This window comes from Hydractinia symbiolongicarpus, chromosome 12 (genome assembly GCF_029227915.1).
Source record: "Hydractinia symbiolongicarpus strain clone_291-10 chromosome 12, HSymV2.1, whole genome shotgun sequence".
NCBI classification, from domain to species: Eukaryota; Metazoa; Cnidaria; class Hydrozoa; order Anthoathecata; family Hydractiniidae; genus Hydractinia; species Hydractinia symbiolongicarpus.
In genome coordinates, this window is record NC_079886.1 from 17692223 (window position 1) to 17706434 (window position 14212).

The window sequence follows — 14212 nt, forward strand, 5'->3', positions numbered from 1 at the left end:
CACATAAACAATGATTCGAATTTGTTTTGTGTACTTACAAAATTTTTAAATCGAACTATCTTGAATTCGAAAAGTATCAAAATCGAACATGCGTTTTCTTATACAAAATGCGTTTATTTATAAAAAAAAAACACGTATCTTGATCTGTATATAATAAATTCACAAATCTCACCTTTTACGGAGGCGTTCAAAAAGATTTTTGAGTTTTTTAGTTGCTTTTTTATTAACTCATCTACGCGCAACTTCTTCCGCAATCGTCCGTGTTTTTCATTTCGCTTGAACCAGTACCAGCCGCCAACAAAGCAGAAATGTTCGTTCTAGCGCAGTCGATGACGACGACAAGGGAAATTCCCTAAATTCCCGAAATCCGAAATCACCCTGAATCCCACAAATCCGAAAAATTCCGGAAATACCGCATGAAATACGCATGCGCAATAGCGACTAACGGGAATATTGCTGACATCAACAAAAATAGAGATTAAGTAGGGGAATTACCTTACTTAAAATACGACCGCGCTAGAAATATTGTTGATTGAAATCAAAAATTATATATAATAAATGAATACACATACTGTGAAACAGTATGTGTATTTATTTGGACTTACGGATGGACTTACGTATGGACTTACGGGCTATTCAAAGCTACGCAAAGCCGACCTTGTTGTTTTATTAAGACCTGTTCCTACGCCGGAATCAAGGGCAGAAGCATTTACACCAGATGACTTGGATATATTCGAGCGTCGAGAGATGGCAAAAACTCGTCCAATTAAGAGCAAGATTGAACCTCGACTTCCCACACCCGAAGCCATGAATGTCTTGGAGCGCCAAGAGATGACAAAGACACGTCCAGTAGTCAAGAGTAAACTGCGACAGTGGTCTGACTGGCTTGTGAAATATGTACCAGAGGGTATTAGAAAGTCGGTGCAAGATAGATTTGTATCATTAAAAAATAGCATCCTTGCTCTTTATGATGGGGCAAGAAAGACCCTGATCGGTGAAGTTGAGCAAGAGGCAAAGGAGGATCATACTGAAGATAAACCGAACCAAGATTTCACACCCCAAGAACCTAAACATGCTCACCATAAAACCTTCAGAAGCTTCCGCATCCCTTGCATAGACGGTACGATTGTCGATGGGTACTTGGGGATGGTGAGATCACACGTGAAAACCCTGGTTGAGAAGCAGGTTAAAGACATGGAGTCTGCTAAGGTGCAGTGTTCCCTTTCGACTCTATGGAAGAAACGAGTGGAGGATACCAGCGAGGATGATACAAACAAGTTTATTGAAATCAATAAGGTCTTTCACAGCAACATGACATCGGTCTTTCAGGGTAGCGTCGTGGACGAGGTGCTGGATACAATGTTTACCCAAGTTAAAACGCATGTGGAGAACCCAGCACTTCCTAATAGCGGTTTTAGCATCGGCCGCATCCTACATCTTGACGTGGACTTCCACAAGCTTAATCTGACGAGAGGTTCCTCGTATGTCGAAGCACCCAAGTGGATAGCTAGCAAAAAAGCCATTATTAACCCGAAAAACAACGATGAAGAGTGTTTTAAGTGGAGTATCATAGCCGCTCTACATCATGAGGATATAACCAGCGATCCGCAGAGAATCAGCAAGCTGAAACCCTATATGGAACAGTATAACTGGCAGGACATCGAGTTTCCCACAACCATCAAGGATATCACTAAAACAACCCAGACATCGCGGTGAACGTCTTGTACGTGACGGGGAAGACTTTCAATATCCTGCGTCGATCTACATACAATGGACGCGAGAAACAGGTTAATCTGTTACTCCTTACGGATGATAAAAAGACTCACTACATAACCATCAAAAATCTCTCACGGCTATTGGGTAGTGACACATCAAAGAATCATTTAAAGATGCACTTTTGTATGAACTGTCTGCAGGCGTTTCCAACAATCGAATCGCGAGACAAGCATTATGCCTACTGCAAAGACAACGAAGCGGTTAAGATCACGATGCCAAGCAAAAAGGAAAAGTGGCTATACTATACTGATGGTCAGCAGCAATTCAAAGTACCCTTAGCCGTCTATGCAGATTTCGAGAGCCTGTTGATCCCAATGAAAGAGAATGCGAAGGAGACCAAGACAAAAAAGCTGAATACGCACGTACCGTGTGGGTGGTGCACGTATACTACATTCGCATATAGGGATGTACCAGATCCCTTGTATAGATATCGTGGCAAAAACTGTGTGAAGATGTTCGTTCAACACCTGGAGGATGAGGTAAAGCGGCTCTACGCTACCTTTCCACAGCATGACATGCTGCCCCTAATGGAGGTGTTATAAAGAGAGCATGAAGCGGCAAAGATATGTCACATCTGCATGAAACCCTTCGACGATGATCCAAAGAACCGCAAAGTTCGAGACTATTGTCACTACACGGGTCTATACAGAGGTGCCGCGCACAATACCTGCAATTTCAACTACAAGATACCCAGCCATGTGCCAGTGATCTTCCACAATCTTTTGTGGTACGACGCCCACTTGTTCATTCGAGAATTGGCGGAGAAGTATGATACCCAGGATATTGGTTGCATCGCTGAAAACACTGAAAAGTATATCTCCTTCAATGTAAAAATAAAGGTACCCATTGCAGGTATGGGGCACGATGATGGTGAAACGTACAAGAAGATCGAGATCAGATTCATAGACAGCTGTAGATTCATGGCATCAAGCTTGGAGAAATTGGCAAGTAACCTTATTGGTACGAACACGGCAGGAATGAAATGCCAGCAGTGCGCAGATACATGCTTGGAATTTAAGAACATTGATGATGAGTATGTAGCAAGCTTTTGGTGCAAGAATTGCGACTCTAGTACCACGAAGCAGTTAGACAAGGAGCAGGTAAAAGCAAACGCACCAGCCTTGAGCTTCTTTTTCAGCGAAGATGATGTATTCAGGCTGATGCTTAGGAAAGGTATCTATCCTTATGAGTATATGGATAGCTGGCAACGATTTAAGGAAACGGAGTTACCTCCCAAAGAGGCCTTCTATAGCAAATTGAAGCTTTCAGATTTGGAATATCGACATGCCTCCAACATTATCACAACATTCATTACTTTTCTTAGTTTGAAATTTGAACAACTAATATATTTGCCAACACCTGATGAAACGCTAGCATATAAGCACCACCATTTTTCTGGTACTTTCAACAAATGTGAAGGTATTGGTGACAACACTGAACAATATGTTGAACATTCAAAAAATGTTGCAGCACAATACCAAACATACAGCACCCACAAAAGCCGAAACACGCTAAAAAACTTAAATTTTGTACTATCTCCTGCCTATGCTGCATCTAGCGCAGATCGTTTTATTACTGAAGATACAAATGTTGTTTCAAAATTTCATCCTGGTTTTATGGTTCTGTTTGATAAAGATTTCAATGTTCAAGATCTGTTTTTGCTCCACCAAGTTACAAGTGTTCTACTTCCTTTTGTTCGCCAAAAAAGAAAGGAAATTTGTAAGATCAGAAATTTATCATGGTAAAAGAGTAGCACGCGCAAGAACACATATTGAAAGGGTTAATGGACGGTTGAAAGAATTCTGATTATTGAAAAACATATCACCAATATCAATGAGCGATATGTGTAATCACATTTGGACAATTGCTGCAGCTATTGTTAATATGCAACCCCCATTAGTAAAGTAGTTTTGGCCTCAATTGATTGCAGTGACAAGGCTTCTTGACATATTATCAACAATAAAGCATTTTTTAAAGCCACAAACTTATAAAAAATGTTAATTTTGATCATGTTTTTTACAAGCATATATATACATATTATTAATTATTAAATTATTACTTATTGCATGAAATTTTTGCAGTCATTATAATTTCGCGATTTTATGTTTTTATTTTAAAAATTTAGTTTAGAACTATTTTATATAGGTGTGATAGTTGTCGTTGGAGAAAATCGTGAAATTTAATTATTCTCCTTTTATATAACGTTGGTGATAGTCTTCGTCGTATATACATAAGCATATACATTTACCAAAGCAATGTTTTTTACAAATGTGTCGCTTTAAAAAAAGCCGTTAACCGGAGTATTGTTAGCTAAGGGGCTCATAGGGGAAACAATTGGTTTAATTCCTCTGTTACTTCATTACTTGATATATCCGAGCATAAAACAATATCATGTTTTTTTAAACGTTTCTGGTAAGATATGCATATTGAAAAAACCCTCCAAAAGTGGAATAACATTAATGAATTCTGAATCTTTAAGAACTCTAACTGTGCCTGACTCTTTGGGTAGATAAACAACAAAATTTGTGTATGTAGAACCAGTAACAAACATTTGATACAGTACTTAAATGTAATATTGATGTGTAAGCTTTAAACTGTATACACCAGATTTTAATTCTAAACATGCATCTCTCTGTTTCACATACTCTTCAATAGTTTTTTCCCGATGATCAAACGGACACTTAATTTCCAGCTTGCTAGATTCACAGTGCTTATTACTTGCTTTACCCTTAGTCAAATCTTCAATAATGGTAATATGATTCTCTGTCCTGTTTTCTGCAAGTGTAGCAAAAAATTCAGATGGCGATGATGATTGTTTGCAGATGTCCTTCATAGTTCCACATTTAATATATTTTCCGGTAAGAGTTGTAGCTGTAGTCATTTTCAAGGTAAACATTCTTTCGAATACATAAAATGAATCCTGTCCATCAGTAGCCGATGCTAATTGATCTCAATTAATATTATTAGCTGTACGTTGATGCACAGCATGAGAATCAAATGAAGTTCGACGTACTTTAACATGGTCTGGTAGATGCTCGGGATGTGGTCTTTTAAAAGATATTGACGACATTTTTGCAGGAAGATGAACTTTATGTCGACCTTCAACCACTCTTTCGTTCTAAAATTGAGTTTTGGACGTACATGTTTTATTTAAACCCAATGCAACCTGATGTACAGCAAAATCGAGCAGTGAAAAAACATATTTGCAGCTTTCACTGTATCCAGCAATGCAACCACATTCACTAGTTAAAACTTCATGGTTAATAATGTTCATACGCACCCAGGTTTTATAAAGAGTTTCATTAACCCGTGTTTGTGGTATCCATCGACATCTCCACGAACAAAACAATAACGCAGACATTGAGATATGTTATTGAACTTAAAATTTAACATGTCCAGCATTCATTAAATTCTCTCCTTCATTTAAAGCTTGGATAGCCAGACTTTTCTGTGCATAATCCAGAAGGCATTTGGTTGGGATATCAGGAAAGTACACGTATTCAGTCATCCATCCAGTGGTTATCTGTTCTGGAAAGAGTATTTTGATACATGCGACAGTCGGTTTAAATGTCTTCTTGTTTTCTTTCCAACGATGAAGATACAGGGAGATTAAGCAATTCTGCTGCAAGCACTTTCTTAATTAAATCAACTTTAAGTACCCACTTAAAGGAATCCCCTTAGCTAACAAATAACTCCTTAAGTTTTCAACACTCCGCTTGTTTAATTCTTCTTGTGAATACACCATTGTTAGACAGTTTCTTACCAATGTTTACAGTAAGTAACCTTTGCCGAAACTACATAAGATACCCTGATTTCCCAATACTGCATTGCACAGTCATAAATTTAAAAATGGTAGCCTTATCAGTAAAAGGGTCTATTCCGCCATCTTTTTCACGTTTCCAACGTAACCTGTGCCGGCATTAGCATCTTTACATGAACATCCAAAAGACAATTTATAACAATTTGCGTCTAAATTGCAGAACATTCTTGGTGTTAATGGGTACACATCATAAGCTAAATATAGATTAAATTAACAACAGTTTAAAGCGTCTGATAGCTACTGATAAATCGGGTCATTGTGAAATATACATCTCATTTTTTAGTTTATTTAACGCTAATATATTGACAACATAAATACTTCCATTCAGGTTTAAAATTATGACAGCACTCTTTCCTACGTAATTCTCTTTCTGTGTTGTGATTATGACTTCCCACTCAGTATATTTTTGCAATACGTTCCACCCCCTGACAATTGACACCCCTCCAAAACTACGTAAAACTGATAAAGAAGGCCCTTTTTTAAAATCATTGCCAGGAGCATGAAGGTACCATATTTCCATATGTCTTGTCAGGTAATTTAAGGAAAACACATTATTAGATACTATATGAAAAATGGAACAATTCACGGAACTGCATATCCAACAAAAAACTTTCTTTTAAAGGACAAGTTCATGCTTTGATACCTGCTATTTTAATAGCACTCGAACTAAATTTTCCGATATATCTCCACTTGTATTACTTTCCGCTAAACACATATTTACGTCACTTCTTTCCTTACAAATTGGGCCGTGGTATTCCACTGCAGTATGCTGCAACAATAGCCTGTTTGATTTGATCGACTTTAATATCAAAATTTGTGTGGATCTCTTAACTACTTTAATGCTAAACTAATAGTGGATTAAAGAAATGTCAGTAAAAAATCTTAGTCAGTAAATATATTAGTCACCAGCACAAGATTTAGTCCCTTTTACGGAATAAATTTTAAAAACCTTCCATCTGTTTCTGGCTAATTATAAGAAGTACCAACTAAGTCTTTCAAATACAAAATGGATGCCAGAGTAATTTTGATAAAATAATTCCAACTAAAAATATTTACGGAAAATTTGTAACCTCGTATTTTTTAGTGGTTTATGGTTCCTAAAACGCTAAAAAACAAAAACAAAAAAACTCTTAAATTTAAGTCGATAAAAATGGTTGGTCAATATAAAAACACACGCAATTACAGCATGCTATAGCGTGCACTAACATGTTACCAAACTATTACATGAAGATGAAAAAGATCACATGACGATGAAAAAGAGAAAAAGGATTTTTTTTAAGCTTGCTGATTTCGACTAGGCAACAACAGCGACGAACAAATTACGAGTTTGTAGTAATGGTGCGCCTCAAGTATTCAATTAGTTGGTAAACAAGTGTCCATCCTTTCATTTAATGCGTTTCAATCAGAAGAAATTTAGAAAAAAATTCTTAGGAAAAAAGGTAGGCCGCGATGGGACTCGAACCCACAATCGCCTAGGTAGAAACCAGGTGCCTTATCCATTGGGCCACGCGGCCATGCTGTTACACGCATTTAATTTGTAAATCTTTTACGTTAACAGTTGCATCACTGTTTAATTATTTTAGTATATAGCTTCTTTACAAGACGATTATGAGGGGGACGGTCACCTTTTGACTCAATATCGTTATACCATCGTCCTTTACACTGTAAATAGGCATTAACATCAAATAATGGCCACAAATCCTTTTACCAACGGCATTTCTTTTTAAAGTGTTTTAAGTTTAAGTTAAAAAGCTATTTTTATCAAATTTTTTTATTCAGAAACAGGCGTAAATCTGTAGTTGCAATTATTTATAAAGGTTTGTACTTTTTAAAATCTAAAGATCTTATTTTATAACAAGAAAGTGTAAATTATGAGGCGTAATCAACATTGACCTGGTTTTGACCTTTCGTCAACCACATTTTCCGGTCTATTAAAAACTCAAAATTGCAATTAAAGAAGGCTTCTTTTATGCAACATTCAGTTATTTTTTGTTACGAAGACGTATTCAAATTCAAGATCGAGTGATATTGCCCCCACATATTATACTTCGCATGTTACACACACACTATGTTATATGTTTAGTAATAATTATTTTTTTCTTTACTAATGTTTGAACTAATTTCGAATTTCAAGTCTTTATTTTATATCAGAAATTGTAAATCATGCGAGGTTTCATCAACATTGACATGATTTTGACCTTGCGTATATTACTTTTTTCGGTTTTACAAATTGTTCTTGATCTAAGATAGCCAATATTTAATAAAAGCTTTTCTTTCTCTACTGTATACTGTGACAAATGTGTAGCAATCCACCTACTTTTCGTAGTAGAGAACGGTGATAAGATAAGACCCATACAATTTTATTTATTCCTACGCTATTGCGCGTAAAAAGAAAAAAGAACTAATGATTAGATAAAGACAATTTTTTGTAAAGTGAAAAATTCTTTTTATACAAACGGTGAAATCTCTTTATAGCACACTATTGGGGCCAAACAAAGTGTTCGCGATAAGGATTGTTCGCCACACATGATTCTTTCCTAATAGGCTTAAATAAATAGCAAAGTGTTCAGGACCAGCAAGAACCTAGAGAGAACATATTGTAAATCTATTGGGAGTTATCACTTCTTTGACCATGAAGTAATCATAAATAATTGAAATAAAAAGACAGAAAAGAAATTAGCGAAAATGCATCATCGTTAAGTAAAACATGAAGCCTTGGCGTCGAATCCAGAATAAACCAAAATTGCGCACATCTCAGTTACTTATATGTGAATCTATATTTATCATTAATTTTTTAAGGGTTGTGACGAAGCTATGTAGTACCAAAAAAATTAATCAATGATGCAACTGTTCACGTAAAACATTTACAAATTGAATACGTTCAAAAGCATGGCCGCGTGGCCCAATGGATAAGGCACCTGGTTTCTACCTAGGCGATTGTGGGTTCGAGTCCCATCGCGTCCTACATTTTTTTCTCTCTTGCTTCAAATGCGTTGAGATAAAATCATTATTGTATTAAGGAGGACAAACAAAAGAAGCATAAGGAATCTAAAAAAAAGTAGTAGTCCCACCGCAATATCGGTACAAGCTTGAAATTAGGAATTTGAAAATCAAATATCTTTCTTCTTCTCACCTTTATATATTCATTTGTTTCACGGTAATCCACGCCGTGAAATACCGTGACATGTGCCTTTATTTGTAGATTGATCATGTAGATTTATTTCACAGTGTATGCGAAAATCCGTGAAAAGATTTCAAGAGCTGCAGTTTTTGGATTACGAAAAACGTCTTAATCGGAATTAAAGTTGTATAAGCATTGACTACTAAGCGTTTTGTTGCTGAAAGGAATATCCTTACCTGTAAAATTAATTACCAGGTTAATGTTTGTGGAAAGGTTATTGTATATTTATTGATTATTTATTTATTATTCAGCCAAAAAAATTCTTGCTTATGTCAGCACTAAAAAGCTTGAAATTTATCTAATTTAATACTTCTGCTTAAAATTCAATTACTTACGCTCCTGAGCGAATTATTACATTCTCTCTGGAGCGTGTAGTTACAGTCTGACAGCTAGAAAATGTCATTAAACATATTTTGCGATTTTTACATAGATCGCTCCGAAAAAATTTTTTTCCCGATTTTCCAGGTTTTGAACCGAAAGAATCAGTGACCAAAAATTCTCGAAAAAGTTTTATCACCAATTCGTTCAGCATATATAAAGTTCACCAGTTGTTTTAGCGGAATCCGATAAAGAGCTGCATTTACAAAAATGGAAATCGCGCAGCTTTTGCATAGGCTTAGCCATACTTTCATGTATTCGTGCCATAAAATACACAATCCAAAAACATCCATTACAGTACTAATAGCACCTAGAAACGACATCGACATATAAAAACCGTATAGTTTTAGAACAAAGTTCGTCTCCTTTTTTGTGAATAAACCGGTTAATAAGAAGTGACGCAATGCATCTAGTGGCTCAGCTTGGACCTACACAAAAATTATTGTCAAAAAGAGATCAGATGTTAAGATTTATAGTATCTATAACATTTCATTGCATTTTATTGCGTTTAAAAAGTGTCTAAAATACATATATGTTATACAATCCTTTTTTAAAACTACTCAGAGATTGCCTTGTTTTCCCATATTTATAAATATACAAACATTAACCTGGTAATTAATTATACAGGTAAGGATATTCCTTTCAGCAACAAAATGCTTAGCAGTCAATGTTTATACAACTTTAATTCCGATTAAGACGTTTTTCGTAATCCAAAAACTGCAGCTCTTGAAATCTTTTTACGGATTTTCGCATACACTGTGAAATAAATCTACATGATCAATCTACAAATAAAGGCACATGTCACGGTATTTCACGGCGTGGATTACCGTGAAACAAATGAATATATAAAGGTGAGAAGAAGAAAGATATTTGATTTTCAAATTGCTAATTTCAAGCTTGTACCGATATTGCGGTGGAACTACTACTTTTTTTGAGATTCCTTATGCTTCTTTTGTTTGTCCTCCTTAATACAAAATGATTTTATCTCAACGCATTTGAAGCAAGACAAGTAAGTGAAAAAAAAATGTAGGCCGCGATGGGACTCGAACCCACAATCGCCTAGGTAGAAACCAGGTGCCTTATCCATTGGGCCACGCGGCCATGCTTTTGAACGTATTCAATTTGTAAATGTTTTACGTGAACAGTTGCATCATTGATTAATTTTTTTGGTACTACATAGTTTCGTCACAAGCCTTAAAAAATTAATGATAAATATAGATTCACATATAAGTAACTGAGATGTGCGCAATTTTGGTTTATTCTGGATTCGACGCCAAGGCTTCATGTTTTACTTAACGATGATGCATTTTCGCTAATTTCTTTTCTGTCTTTTTATTTCAATTATTTATGATTACTTCATGGTCAAAGAAGTGATAACTCCCAATAGATTTACAATATGTTCTCTCTAGGTTCTTGCTGGTCCTGAACACTTTGCTATTTATTTAAGCCTATTAAGAAAGAATCGTGTATGGCGAACAATCTTTATCGCGAACACTTTGTTTGGCCCCAATATTGTGCTATAAAGAGATTTCACCGTTTGTGTAAAAAGAATTATTCACTTTACAAAAAATTGTCTTTATCTAATCATTAGTTCTTTTTTCTTTTTACGCGCAATAGCGTAGGAATAAATAAAATTGTGTGGGTCTTATCTTATCACCGTTCTCTACTACGAAAAGTAGGTGGATTGCTACACTTTTGTCACAGTATAAAGTACAGAAAGACAAGCTTTTATTAAATATTGGCTATCTTAGATCAAGAACAATTTGTAAAACCGAAAAAAGTAATATACGCAAGGTCAAAATCATGTCAATGTTGATGAAACCTCGCATGATTTACACTTTCTGATATAAAATAAAGACTTGAAATTCGAAATGAGTTCAAACATTAGTAAAGAAAAAAATAATTATTACTAAACATATAACATAGTGTGTGTGTAACATGCGAAGTATAATATGTGGGGGCAATATCACTCGATCTTGAATTTGAATACGTCCTCGTAACAAAAAATAACTGAATGTTGCATAAAAGAAGCCTTCTTTAATTGCAATTTTGAGTTTTTAATAGACCGGAAAATGTGGTTGACGAAAGGTCAAAACCAGGTCAATGTTGATTACGCCTCATAATTTACACTTTCTTGTTATAAAATAAGATCTTCAAATTTTAAAAAGTACAAACCTTTATAAATAATTGCAGCTACAGATTTACGCCTGTTTCTGAATAAAAAAATTTGATAAAAATAGCTTTTTAACTTAAACTTAAAACACTTTAAAAAGAAATGCCGTTGGTAAAAGGATTTGTGGCCATTATTTGATGTTAATGCCTATTTACAGTGTAAAGGACGATGGTATAACGATATTGAGTCAAAAGGTGACCGTCCCCCTCATAATCGTCTTGTAAAGAAGCTATATACTAAAATAATTAAACAGTGATGCAACTGTTCACGTAAAACATTTACAAATTAAATTCAGTGCTGATCAAATCTAAGGTTATTGTCAATTTTAACTCCTAACAGTTTGACTGTGTCTTCCGAATATATGTTTTTATATCCGATTCTTATCAGTTTACTACTTGTGTTTTCTATCCTATCTTTGCTAATGATAATGCATTAAAATTTGTCAGGGTTAGCAATCATTTTATTTTCATGTAGCCATACTAATGCCTGCTCAGACTCACCTTTTAAAATTTTAAAGATTGATCCTTGCAGCACGCCTAAAAGAATCCTTTGAAAAAAACTGTAGTGTCCGTTTATACTAGTAGATTGTTCTCTATTTGTTCATATGCCATATGCCTCAAGTTTAGCGATTAGTAAATCATGTGGCACGCAATCGAAAGCTTTTGATAAATCCATTAAGACTGCACCAACCACATAATTTATATCAATTTTTTTCTTCCATTCTTCTAGTAAACGAATTAAGACATGCTGTGTATTATAGTTTTCCGATAGGCTGACAAAAAATATTGAAAGTTTCGATTCTATGAAAGACATGATTTGATTCTTCATCATGTTTTCATAGAATTTTGAAAATACATTCAACACACTAACAGGTTCAAAATTTCTAATGCTATGTTTGTCTTTGCCTTCTTTGTCAAGAGGTGCTACTGTTGCACGTTTGGCTCCATCGGAAAAAAATATTCAATTTTATGCTGCTTTTTATAGCATTTTTCAATGGACCAATCAGATATTCACTAGCTAACTTCACAAGTTTTGGCGGTATTTTGTCTCTACCTGGAGAGGAATTTATGTTTGAATTAGTGAAAAGTTTTTTGATTGTGTTGTCATCTACCTCCTCAAAGTTAAAAAAAATTATATTTTCATTGCAGACTTTAAATTAGACAATACTCGGATGACTCTCGTATGTTTTAATTATGTCATTAATTAGTTTCTCTTTATCAAAGGAATTTCGATAATTAATTGATATTGGCTTGGTTCCACTACTTTTTTCTACAATGTTAACATGGTGATCATTAATAATTCAGGAAGCTCACTATCTTTGGTTATCTGACCACCATCTTTGATAATCATAATGTTATCATTGTTCAAACCACTTTTATTGGTTATAAACGGCTTAATAGTTTTCCAAAAAGTTTTATTTTCTACAATCCCAGAATCTATAACATTTTTAAAATACATTTTTATGGCTTTCGTTATGAGACCAACACACTTATTTCGTGATTTTTTATACTTAATCTTGTATTCTTCAGTAGGATCTTTATTGTATCGATTTTTAAATCTTGACCTGGTATAAATGGCTTGTTTAAGTTCTTTATTCATAAAAGGTGCTTCATTTCCCCTGAGCAGCTTCTGTTTTCTATAAACAATTTGTTTTGGTTTTAAGCTTACCAGATGAGATCTTAGGAAAGTTCTAATCATCAGATGATAGTCACTACATCCAGTCTCAGTAACCACAGTGTTTGAAAAGACTTTTGTTTATTCGTTAAAATAACATCAATTGATATTCCTTGTTCACTTGCAAAACATGTTTTGTCTTTGACTAAATTTTTTAGGTCAAAATATCACAGAGAGAAGTTATGTAATGATAATTTATTATCTCATGTTTATGTCCTCCATCACAATGATGTTATCACAAGATGAGAGTGTTTTGTTTAGAATTTTCTCCAAATCTTTAAAGAAACTTTGAAGATTAGAATGACGTGGTGGACGATAAAGAGTGACAATAGGCCATTTTTTGTTTCTGATACTTAGCTCAGAACATATAATTTCATTACTTGTAAAATTAGCTATGTTTATTTGCTTACAAACCACTCCCTTTTTACATACTCAATTAGCCCACCCCCATTTTTATCCCGATCTTTTCTAGATCTTAATTCATAATCATCAAACTGACTATTTGGAAAAGTAATATCTAATTTTGTTTCAGATAATACAAAATAATCTGGAGTAAATTTCACAAAGATTTCCCTTATGATGTCAATTATTCTTTTCCTTAAACTATTTATGTTCAAATATCCTATCTTTTTTATGAAAAATAATCAATAGAATCCCATTAGCTTTGGCGTTTTTATTTGCAATGAAAACATTTGTGATAATCAAGAATAATTTACGTTCATTCACAACATTTGTATTGATAATTTTCTAAGCATTTCTATAGCACACAAAGATTTAATACATATCCAAACTAGCTTTGTTCCATTGTTTCACTGAGAAAAAAACATTTTTTCTCAGATATCGTAACATTATTACCACGTTACATGTAGATTTTTTTGTTTTAGATTACTTATACAAAATATTGTCTTTAGGATCTTCTACCACTAAAAAGGATGTCGAGTTTTTCCCTCTATTCTTACCTGAAATGTATAAAACAAACAAACCCTTTCTCCCCCATTTTGCAAAGTTAAGTTCTAAGGAACTTAACTAAATTAAATTCATTGTGGAAATTCTTTCTGTGGACTTTTATGTATAAAAAGTAGAGTGCTCTTATGAACTTCTTATAAACTTAAACTATAAAGGTACGCCACAGAGTTCACCAAATCATATAGGAAAGAATTATTGGTGATCTGGACAATCGTGAAATATTTCTTGGGTGTCATTGACCTAG

At 34.4% G+C, this 14212-nt stretch overlaps 2 non-coding genes across 2 annotated transcripts; both read right to left on the minus strand.

The window, feature by feature from the left end:
* Positions 1-7037: 7037 nt before the first annotated feature.
* Trnar-ucu (transfer RNA arginine (anticodon UCU)) lies at positions 7038-7110 on the minus strand. Its single transcript has one exon. It is a non-coding gene; the product is annotated as a tRNA-Arg (tRNA).
* Positions 7111-10183: 3073 nt separating this feature from the next.
* On the minus strand, positions 10184-10256 carry Trnar-ucu (transfer RNA arginine (anticodon UCU)). Its single transcript has one exon. It is a non-coding gene; the product is annotated as a tRNA-Arg (tRNA).
* Positions 10257-14212: the final 3956 nt, after the last annotated feature.